The sequence below is a fragment of the Pristiophorus japonicus genome, chromosome 12, assembly GCF_044704955.1.
Source record: "Pristiophorus japonicus isolate sPriJap1 chromosome 12, sPriJap1.hap1, whole genome shotgun sequence".
In the NCBI taxonomy this organism is placed as follows: Eukaryota; Metazoa; Chordata; class Chondrichthyes; family Pristiophoridae; genus Pristiophorus; species Pristiophorus japonicus.
This window is the reverse complement of record NC_091988.1, coordinates 193,530,868-193,541,435: the sequence shown is the minus strand read 5'-3', so window position 1 is coordinate 193,541,435 and position 10,568 is coordinate 193,530,868.

Genomic DNA, 10,568 nt, shown 5'->3' with positions numbered 1-10,568 from the left:
GTAAAGAGCTGGGGTCCCAGCACTGAGCCCTGCGGCACTCCACTAGTCACTGCCTGCCATTCTGAAAAGGACCCGTTTATCCCGACTCTCTGTTTCCTGTCCACCAACCAGTTCTCTATCCACGTCAGTACATTACCCCCAATACCCTGTGCTTCGATTTTTGCACACCAATCTCTTGTGTGGGACCTTGTCAAAAGTGAACATAAGAAATAGGAGCAGTAGTAGGCCATAGGGCCCCTCGAGCCTGCTTCACTATCCAATAAGATCATGGCTGATAATCGACCTCAACTCCATTTTCCTGTACAGTCTCTATATCCTTGATTCCCCTCGAGTCAAAAAATCTATCGATCTCAGCCTTGAATATACTCAAAGACTCAGCAGCAACAGCCCTCTGGGGCAGAGAATTCCAAAGATTCACAACCCTCTGAGTGAAGAAATTCCTCCTCATCTTTGTCTTAGATGGCCTACCCCTTATCCTGAGACTGCCCCCTATTTCTAGACGCTCCAGCCAGGGGAAACAACCTCTCAGCATCTACCTTGTCAATCACCTTCAGAATCTTGTATGTTTTAATGGGATCACCTCTTATTCTTCTTAACTCCAGAGAGTATAGGTCCATTCTACACAATGTCTCATCATAGGACAGTCCTCTCATACCAGGAATCAATCTACTGAACCTTTGTTGCACTCCTCCAAGGCAAGTATATTCTTCCTTAGATAAGGACACCAAAACTGTGTACAGTACTCCCAGGTGGGTCTCACCAAGGCCTTGTACAATTGTCACGGGGAGCGGAAGGAGCAGCGTGGCGGTGCGCTGGAGCAGGAGAGCAATGGCAGTGAAGAGGGCGACTGGATTCGACGTCACCAAGATCCAGGTCGCTGATTGGAGCGTGGATAGCTACAGCAGGAGTGGCGAGGTCAGGGGCGTAGGAGTGGTGAGGGCACGGGGCCAGCCCACATTGCGATATGTGTGTGCACTAGGTCCGTGCATCAGAGCAGGTCTCCAGTCGTCTTGCCACTGGACCAAGACCTAGCGCTTTCAAGCCCGTGTGGTGGCTGGTATGCAATGTTAAAAAAAATCCACGCACAGGCATCTTCCACCCTTTTGAGATTTAGTTCGGGACCTGGAATATTAGGTCCTTCATTGAAACACCAGTGAACTTTTTGGCGTGGAAACAAGACATCCTCGGCTCACAGGACTGCCTATGATGATGATGTACAATTGTAGCAAGATGTCCTTACTCTTGTACTCCAACCCCCTTGCAATCAAGGCCAACATGCCATTTGCCTTATTGCTTGCTGTACCTGCAAGCTTTCTGTGTTTCTTGCACCAGGCCACCCAAATCTCTCAACACCAACATTTAAAAGTTTCTCACCATTTTTTTTTTAAAGTATTTTTCTATTCTTCCTACCAAAGTGAATAACCTCACATTTCCCTATACCTGTATTATACTCCACCATCTGCCACTTCACTGCCCACTCAGTCTATATCCCTTTGCAGACTCGTTTGTATTCTCCTCAGCTTACTGTCCCACCTAGCTTTGTATCATCAGCAAACTTGGAGACATTATACTCGGTCCCTTTTATCTAGGTTGTAAATAGCTGAAGCCGTGGCACTGATCCTTGTGGCACCCCACTCGTTACAGCCTGCAAACCTGAAAAAGACGCGTTTCTCCAGACTCTGCTTTCTGTCAGTTAACCAATTGCTGCTACTATATTACCCCATGAGTCCTTGTGTAATAACCTTTTACACAAAGGCACCTTTTTGAAAGCCTTTTGGAAATCCAAATATACTACATCCACTGGTTCCACTTTATCTACTCTGCTAATTACATCCTCAAAAAACTAATACATCTGTCAAACATGATTTCCCTTTCATAAAACCATGTTGACTCAACCTAATCATGTTATGATTTTCTAAGTGCCCTGATACCACTTCCCTAACAATAGATTCCTGCATTTTCCTGTGTTTTTGTCCTTTTGCTTTCAGAAACATAGAAAATAGATGCAGGAGTAGGCCTTTCGTCCCTTCGAGCCTGCACCACCATTCGATAAGATCATGGCTGATCATTCCCTCAGTACCTCTTTCCTGCTTTCTCTCCATACCCCTTGATCCCTTTAGCCGTAAGAGCCATATGTAACTCCCTCTTGAATATATCCAACGAACTGGCATCAACAACTCTCTGTGGCAGGGAAATCCACAGGTTAACAACTCTCTGTGTGAAGAAGTTTCTCCTCATCTCAGTCCTAAATGGCCTACCCCTTATCCTAAGACTGTGTCCCCTGGTTCTGGACTTCCCCAACATCGGGAACAATCTACCCGCATCTAACCTGTCCCGTCCCATCAGAACCTTGTATGTTTCTATGATATTCCCTCTCGTCCTTCTAAACTCCAAAGTATAAAGGCCCAGTTGACCCAGTCTCTCCTCATATGTCAGTCTAGCCATCCCGGGAATCAGTGGTGTACCTTCGCTGCACTCCCTCAATAGCAAGAATGTCCTTCCTCAGATTAGGAGACCAAAATTGAACACACTATTCCAAGTGAGGCCTCACCAAGGCCCTGAACAACTGCAGTAAGATCTCCCTGCTCCTATACTCAAATCCCCTAGCTATGAAGGCCAACATACTATTTGCCGCCTTTACTGCCTGCTGCACCTGTATGCCAACTTTCAATGACTGATGAACCATGACACCCAGGTCTCGTTGCGCCTCCCCTTTTCCTAATTTGCCACCATTCAGATAATATTCTGTCTTTGTGTTTTTGCCCCCAAAGTGGATAACCTCACATTTATCCACATTATACTGCATCTGCCATGCATTTGCCCACTCACCTAATCTGTCTAAGTCACCCTGCAGCCTCTTAGCGTCCCCCTCACAGCTCACACCGCCACCCAGTTTAGTGTAATCTGTAAACTTGGAGATATTACACTCAATTCCTTCATCCAAATCATTGATGTATATTGTAAAGAGCTGGGGTCCCAGCACTGAGCCCTGCGGCACTCCACTAATCACTGCCTGCCATTCTGAAAAGGACCCGTTTAGCCTGACTCTCTGCTTCCTGTCTGCCAACCAGTTCTCTATCCACATCAGTAAATTACCCCCAATACCATGTGCTTTGATTTTGCACACCAATCTCTTGCGTGGGACCTTGTCGAAAGCCTTTTGAAAGTCCAAATACACCACATCCACTGGTTCTCCCTTGTCCACTCTACTAATTACATCCTCAAAAAATTCCAGAAGATTTGTGAAGCATGATTTCCCCTTCATAAATCCATGCTGACTTGGACCGATCCTGTCACTGCTTTCCAAATGCGCTGCTATTTCATCCTCAATAATTGATTCCAACATTTTCCCCACCACTGATGTCAGGCTAACCGGTCTATAATTATCCGCTTTCTCTCTCCCTCCCTTTTTAAAAAATGGTGTTACATTAGCTATCCTCCAGTCCATAGGAACTGATCCAGAGTCGATAGACTGTTGGAAAATGATCACCAATGCATCCACTATTTCTATGGCCACTTCCTTAAGTTCTCTGGGATGCAGACTATTAGGCCCCGGGGATTTATTGGCATTCAATCCCATCAATTTCCCTAACACAATTTCCCGCCTAATAAGGATATCCTTCAGTTCCTCCTCCTCACTAGACCCTCTGTCCCCCAGTACTTTCGGAAGGTTATTTGTGTCTTCCTTCATGAAGACAGAATGAAAGTATTTGTTCAGTTGGTCTGCTATTTCTTTGTTCCCCATTATAAATTCCCCGGAATCCAACTGCAAGGAACCTACGTTTGTTTTCACTAATCTTTTTCTCTTCACATATCTATAGAAGCTTTTGCAGTCAGTTTTTATGTTTCCGGCAAGCTTCTTCTCGTACTCTATTTTCCCCCTCTTAATTAAACCCTTTGTCCTCCTCTGCTGAATTCTAAATTTCTCCCAGTCTTCAGGTTTGCTGCTTTTTCTGGCCACTTTATATGCCTCTTCCTTGGATTTAATACTATCCTTAATTTCCCTTGTTAGCCACGGTTGAGCCACTTTCCCCGTTTTATTTTTACTCCAGACAGGGATGTACAATTGCTGAAGTTCATCCATGTGATCTTTAAATGTTTGCCATTGCCTATCCACCGTCAACTCTTTAAGTATCATTTGCCAGTCTATTCTAGCCAATTCACGCCTCAAACCATCAAAGTTACCTTTCCTTAAGTTCAGGACCCAAGTTTCTGAATTAACTGTGTCACTCTCCATCCTAATAAAGAATTCTACCATATTATGGTCACGCACAACAAGATTGCTAATTAGTCCTTTCTCATTACACATCACCCAGTCTAGGATGGCCAGCTCCCTGGTTGGTTCCTCAACATACTGATCTAGAAAACCATCCCTAATACACTCCAGGAAATCCTCCTCCACCGCATTGCTACCAGTTTGGTTAGCCCAATCAATATGTAGATTAAAGTCACCCATGATAACTACAGTACCTTTATTGCATGCATCCCTTATTTCTTATTTGATGCTGTCACCAACCTTACTACTACTGTTTGGTGGTCTGTATACAACTCCCACTAGCGTTTTCTGCCCTTGGTATTCCGCAGCTCCACCCATATCGATTCCACATCATCCAGGCTAATGTCCTTTCTTACGATTGCATTAATTTCCTCTTTAGCCAGCAATGCCACCCCGCCTCCTTTTCCTTTCTGTCTATCCTTCCTAAATGTTGAATACCCCTGGATGTTGAGCTCCTAACCTTGGTCACCTTAGAGCCATGTCTCCGTGATGCCAATTACATCATACCTGTTAACTGCTATCTGCGCAGTTAATTCGTCCACCTTATTCTGAATACTCCTCGCATTGAGCCACAGAGCCTTCAGGCTTGTCTTTCTATCACACTTTGCCCCTTTAGAATTTTGTGGTAATGTGGCCCTTTTTGCTTTTTGCCTTAGGCTTCTGCCCCCATTCTACTTCCCTCTGTCTCCCTGCATAGGTTCCCATCCCCCTGCCATATTAGTTTAACTCCTCCCCAACAGCACTAGCAAACACTTCCCCTAGGACATTGGTTCCAGTCCTGCCCAGTTGCAGACCGTCCGCTTTGTACTGATCCCACCTCCCCCAGAACCGGTTCCAATGTCCCAGGAATTTGAATTCCTCCCTGCTGCACCACTGCTCAAGCCACGTATTCATCTGAGCTATCCTGTGATTCCTACTCTGACTAGCACATGGCACTGGTAGCAATTCTGAGACTACTACTTTTGAGGTCCTACTTTTTAATTTAGCTCCTAGCTCCCTAAATTCGTCTTGTAGGACCTCATCCCCTTTTTTACCTATATCGTTGGTACCTATATGCACCACGACAACTGGCTGTTCACCCTCCCTTTTCAGAATGCCCTGCACCTGCTCCAAGATATCCTTGACCCTTGCACCAGGGAGGCAACATACTATCCTGGAGTCTCGGTTGCGGCCACAGAAACATCTATCTATTCCCCTTACAATTGAATCCCCTATCACTATAGCTCTCCCACTCTTTTTCCTGCCCTGCTGTGCAGTAAAGCCACCCATGGTGCCATGAACTTGGCTGCTGCTGCCCTCCCCTGGTGAGTCATCCCCCTCAACAGTACCCAAAACGGTGTATCTGTTTGTGCAATGTCCATATTTTTAAAATCAACTCGCAGATTTTCCACGTTATTGTGAGTTGAAAGTTTACAATAACAGGGATGTCATGCCAAGTAGAATTACCAATAACATGCACTTATCAGCATTGGAGGCATTGCGACGGGAGCCTGGGATATGACAGTACTAGGTTGAGTCTTGGTCTAGCAGTATATTGAAGCAGGAGGGATCTCAGAGTTTGGCTGCCCTGTTGGGGAGCTTCCAGGCTTCTGGGAACATTAGGTCAGGTACTGGGATTTTGGAAGGGAAGTTTCAGGTCTTGGAAGCATTAAGGAGCACTGAGAATGCAGTCTAGAGGTTTATGAGCACTGAGATGGGGGTTCTTGATACTAACAGGACTATGGAAATAATCTGACAGTATTAGGGAGAAGAATCAAACTGCTTTGTAGGAAAGGAGGCCTAGGAGTGTGAGTCCCAAAAACTGGCTTTAGCCCCTTTCTAAACCATCAGTTCCAACCCCCACCAAGTTCCTACCCATTAGCCTCCTGTTTCTGATAAAATTAATGGAAGGACAATCACAGACTACGAAGTGCAATTTCCTAAATACGTTTCTGGCATGGTCTAGAAGTAAAAAAGTTAGTGCACTGTTAATGAGTTGGCCAACATATCGAGTCTTTGTTAAACAGCTTTCCATATAAACAGAAAGCTCATAAAATGCTCAAAGGTTCATCATTTACATTATTCAGAAGAGAGATTTTTTAACTGAATTATCAACAGCATTCTTTATGAATAATTTCTTTTCTTTGCTTTCCTTTCCAACCATCATCAAAGAATTTAGGGCCTTCGCAGCCGTTCATGTGTACTGTTTCTTACAGCTGTTCATCTGCGAAAAGTTCAGAACCGTCAAGTTCATGTAACACTTGTCGGCAATAAAAGTTTTGAGAAAATCTATCCACAACTTTTGGTCATGGAGGAGGGGGACGCAAAGAAATTCATGAATCCTCACTAGATATCGGGCACACCCTTCAATTCAGATTCTATGTTGGGAAATTTAGCAAACTGCATAGGCTCAAAAAGTGCAGATGTGATTGAGTCAACGGTCAGGCTTTTGAGAGAAGCTGACACCTTGAAGTAAAAATATCAATAAAGGTCCTAATGACGCAAAAGATAATTCAATGAGAAAATATTATTGTGAAATAGCTTTGCTTGTTTTAGATATCAGACATTTTAGTTAGGAAATAATAGCATATCAGATGATTTATGTGCTTCACTAGATTTAGAGGGAACTGTTTTTACAGGGAATTTCAATGTTAAATGTTGACACAATTTTGCAGACTTTTATGACAGCAGGAAGTGTAGTTTAGATGGTCATTTTGACGAACATCTCCATTCTGTCCCCAACTGTGAACCTGAGTTCATTGTCACTTATCATTTGAACTCGCCTCCCACTTAGATAAGAACATAAGAAATAGGAGCAGGAGTAGGCCATTTGGCCCCTCGAGCCTGCTCCATCATTCAATAAGATCATGGCTGACCTGCCATTCCCTACTTCCCCATTAGTGGAAGAACCCTTTACTCTGTCATCTATATTAGTGCATCTATCATCCTATTTAAGATAAATGGGTTAACTCCTGGGTTAACATAACACATAGAAGAATGTTGTGAACATATTGTCACTTCGCCTCAGTATTTACCAGGGTGACTAACAAGGTGGGCATGACATTAGAAGAAAAGATAATTGACAAATTAATGAAACTTAAAGCATAATACTCTTGAATTGCATCCGCACCTATTCAAAGAAGTTAGGGAAGAGATGATAGACGCACTATTACATATATATAAAAATTCATTAGTAAAGGAAATAGTGCCAAAAGACTGTTGTTCTAATGTTATTCCTACATTTAAAAAGAGATAGAACAAGTCCATGGAACTATAGACCAGTTAGCTTAATGTTTGTGGTAGGAAAGGTAAGGGAATCATTACTCAAAGATGTAATAGAAAACCATCTGACACTGGCAATCCTCCCAGTTCAGCTCATCTTCGGCCAACGTACAGTATACCTACACGATGCAGATGTTTTATGTTGTACGACGGTAGTAAGTGGAACTGACTGCCATTAGGAAAGTGGAAACTCCACAATCCACGTTAGCACTTGTGTCACTGCACAGTCCTGTCTTGCAGATAACATTACTCCCCAGGGAAGTTTCACTTGGTCAAATACACCCACTGCTGAGTTCAGGAGACTGACACGGGCTTTGGCCTCCGCCAGTGCTGCTCTGCAGCCAGATGTTGCGAGAGACACGAGTGGCTCAGTGATTCATTTCCCAACCCCTCTCAACCTCATAGGGTGGTACCTGGCCTCTGCTTCAGTGCCTCCCCACAACTACAATTAGGAAGTATGTGTGAGGAGTTGAATTTATGTTCTTTTATTCATGGTGACGCCACCATAAAAGCACTGTTTACTAATTTAACGCTGAGCACCTCGAGTCCTGTCGCCGAGAACATGCAGAAAGCAAGCGCAGGCAGCAGAAGGAGCGTGCGGCAAACCAGACTCCCCACCCACCCTTTCCTTCAACCACTGTCTGTCCCACCTGTGACAGAGGCTGTAATTCCCGTATGGGACTGTTCAGTCACCTGAAAAGTCACTTTGAGTGGAAGCAAGTCTATGGTGTTTACTAATATCTCAGCTACAATTTATAATACTACACAAGTTAATAAAGAACATAGTTTTTTTCGCAAATAACTTTATAAGCCCATTCGGCAACAATTGCTGGCATTGTAACTACAAGAAGCCTAATGCTAAACAGTTACTCATTTGCTTTAAGGCAATAGGATAACTACAAAGTCTGGAAAAGTGGTGAATGAATAAAGGTTCCCATCTTCTTTGTTACTCAGTCACTGAGTCCCTCATCATATCCCAAAGTTTAAACAGCACAATAATTGCTTGCTATGTCACTAATATGCTTATAGATTTATTTTCTACTAGCCCTCCCCTCAACAATTTCAAATTAGCTGGTTTGGTTGTAGAATTCACATTGCAGTTTGTTGACTGTGCAGTGGAATTTAATCAATCTAAGTTGCTCTGAAATGTATCTTGTTGTATGACTGTCATTTAACTCAGCATTTTTACTCAAAGTACTGCTCTACTAACAATTTTTTAAAAATTGGTTAATATCACAACATTTCACACAAACAAGAAAATGTCCATTTCTTTGCTTATTCCTGATCTCCCCTTTTTTCCATGTCCCTCCTTCATTCTTTGTTTCTCTTCCACTCTTATTTCCGTCTTCAGTATGCCTCACACAGGTTTTTCGCATTGTAATGTCTGTATCTTTCTGCTTGTACTTCATTGGCTGTAAAGCACTTTGAGACACCGATGGTCGTGAAAGGCGCTATATAAATCGATGTCTTTCTTTAATTTTTTTTTGTGCTTATTTCTTTCTCTGGTCAGTCTTTATGCCTCCTTCAAGCTGTCTAGGTGCATCCTCGGAGTCGAGGATGACCTGCTTCCACACTAAAAATTAGTTTTCAGGTGACTGAAGAGTCCGATATGGGACCTACAGTCCCTGTCACAGGTGGGGCAGACGGTGGTCAAAGGGACAGGTGGGTGGGGGAGCCTGGTTTGCCGCACGCTCCTTCCGCTGTCTACGCTTGGCTTCAGCTTGCTCCCGGCGACGAGACTCGAGGTGCTCAGCTTCTTCCCGGATGCTCTTCCTCCACTTTGGGCGATCTTGGGCCAGGGATTCCCAGATGTCGGTGGGGATGTTGCATTTTTTTCAAGGAGGCTTTGAGGATGTCCTTGAAGCGTTTCCCCTGCCCACCTGGGGCTTGCTTGCCGTGTCGGAGCTCTGAGTAGAGCACTTGTTTTGGGAGTCTCGTATCGGGCATATGGATAATGTGGCCCGCCCAACGGAGCTGATCGAGCGTAGTCAGTGCTTCAATGCTGGGAATGTTGGCCTGAGCGAGAACACTGACATTAGTGTGCCTATCCTGCCAATGGATTTGCAGTATCTTGCGGAGGCAGTGCTGGTGGTACTTCTCCAGTGTTTTGAGGTGTCTGCTGTACATAATCCATGTCTCTGAGCCATATAGGAGGGCGGGTATCACTAATGCCCTGTAGACCATAAGCTTGGTACCAGGTTTGAGGTCCTGGTCTTCAAACACTCTCTTCCTCGGGAGACCGAAGGCTGCACTGGCACACTTGAGGTGGTGTTGGACCTCGTCGTCGATGCCTGCCCTTGTTGACAGTAGGCTCCCGAGGTTTGGAAAATGGTTCACGCTGTCCAAGGCTTCACCGTGGATTTTGATAACTGGGGGGGGGCAGTGCTGTATGGCGGGGTCAGGTTGGTAGAAGACCTTTGTCTTACGGATGTTTAGTGTAAGGCCCATGCTCTCGTGCGCCTCGGTGAAGGTGTTGATGATGGATTGGAGTTCGACCTCCAAGTGTGTGCTGACGCAAGCGTCATCTGCGTACTGTAGTTCAATGACAGAGGATGGGACGACCTTGGATCTAGCCTGGAGGTGGCTGGTCTCGGCCCCTGTTGCATCAGACACACATTTCTGATGAGGTTTAGGCAGGGAATTCCAGAGCTTGGGGCCTAGACAACAGAAGACATGGCTACCAATGGTTGAGTGATTATAATCTGGGATGCTCAAGAGGCCAGAATTAGAGGAATGCAGATATCTCAGGGGTGGGGGGGAGGGGGGGAGTGGAGGGGGGGTTGTGGGGCTGGTGGAGATTACAGAGGTAGGGAGGAGCGAGGCCATGGAGGGATTTGAAAATGAGAATGAGAATTTTGAAATCGCGGCGTTGCTTAACCGGGAGCCATTGCATCTCAGTGAGCACAGAAGTGATGGGTGAACGGGGCTTGTTGCGAGTTAGGACACGGGCAGCCGAGTTTTGGATGACCTCAGTTACATGTTGGGTAGAATGTGGGAGGCCAGCCAGGTGTGCGTTGGAATAGTCAAGTCT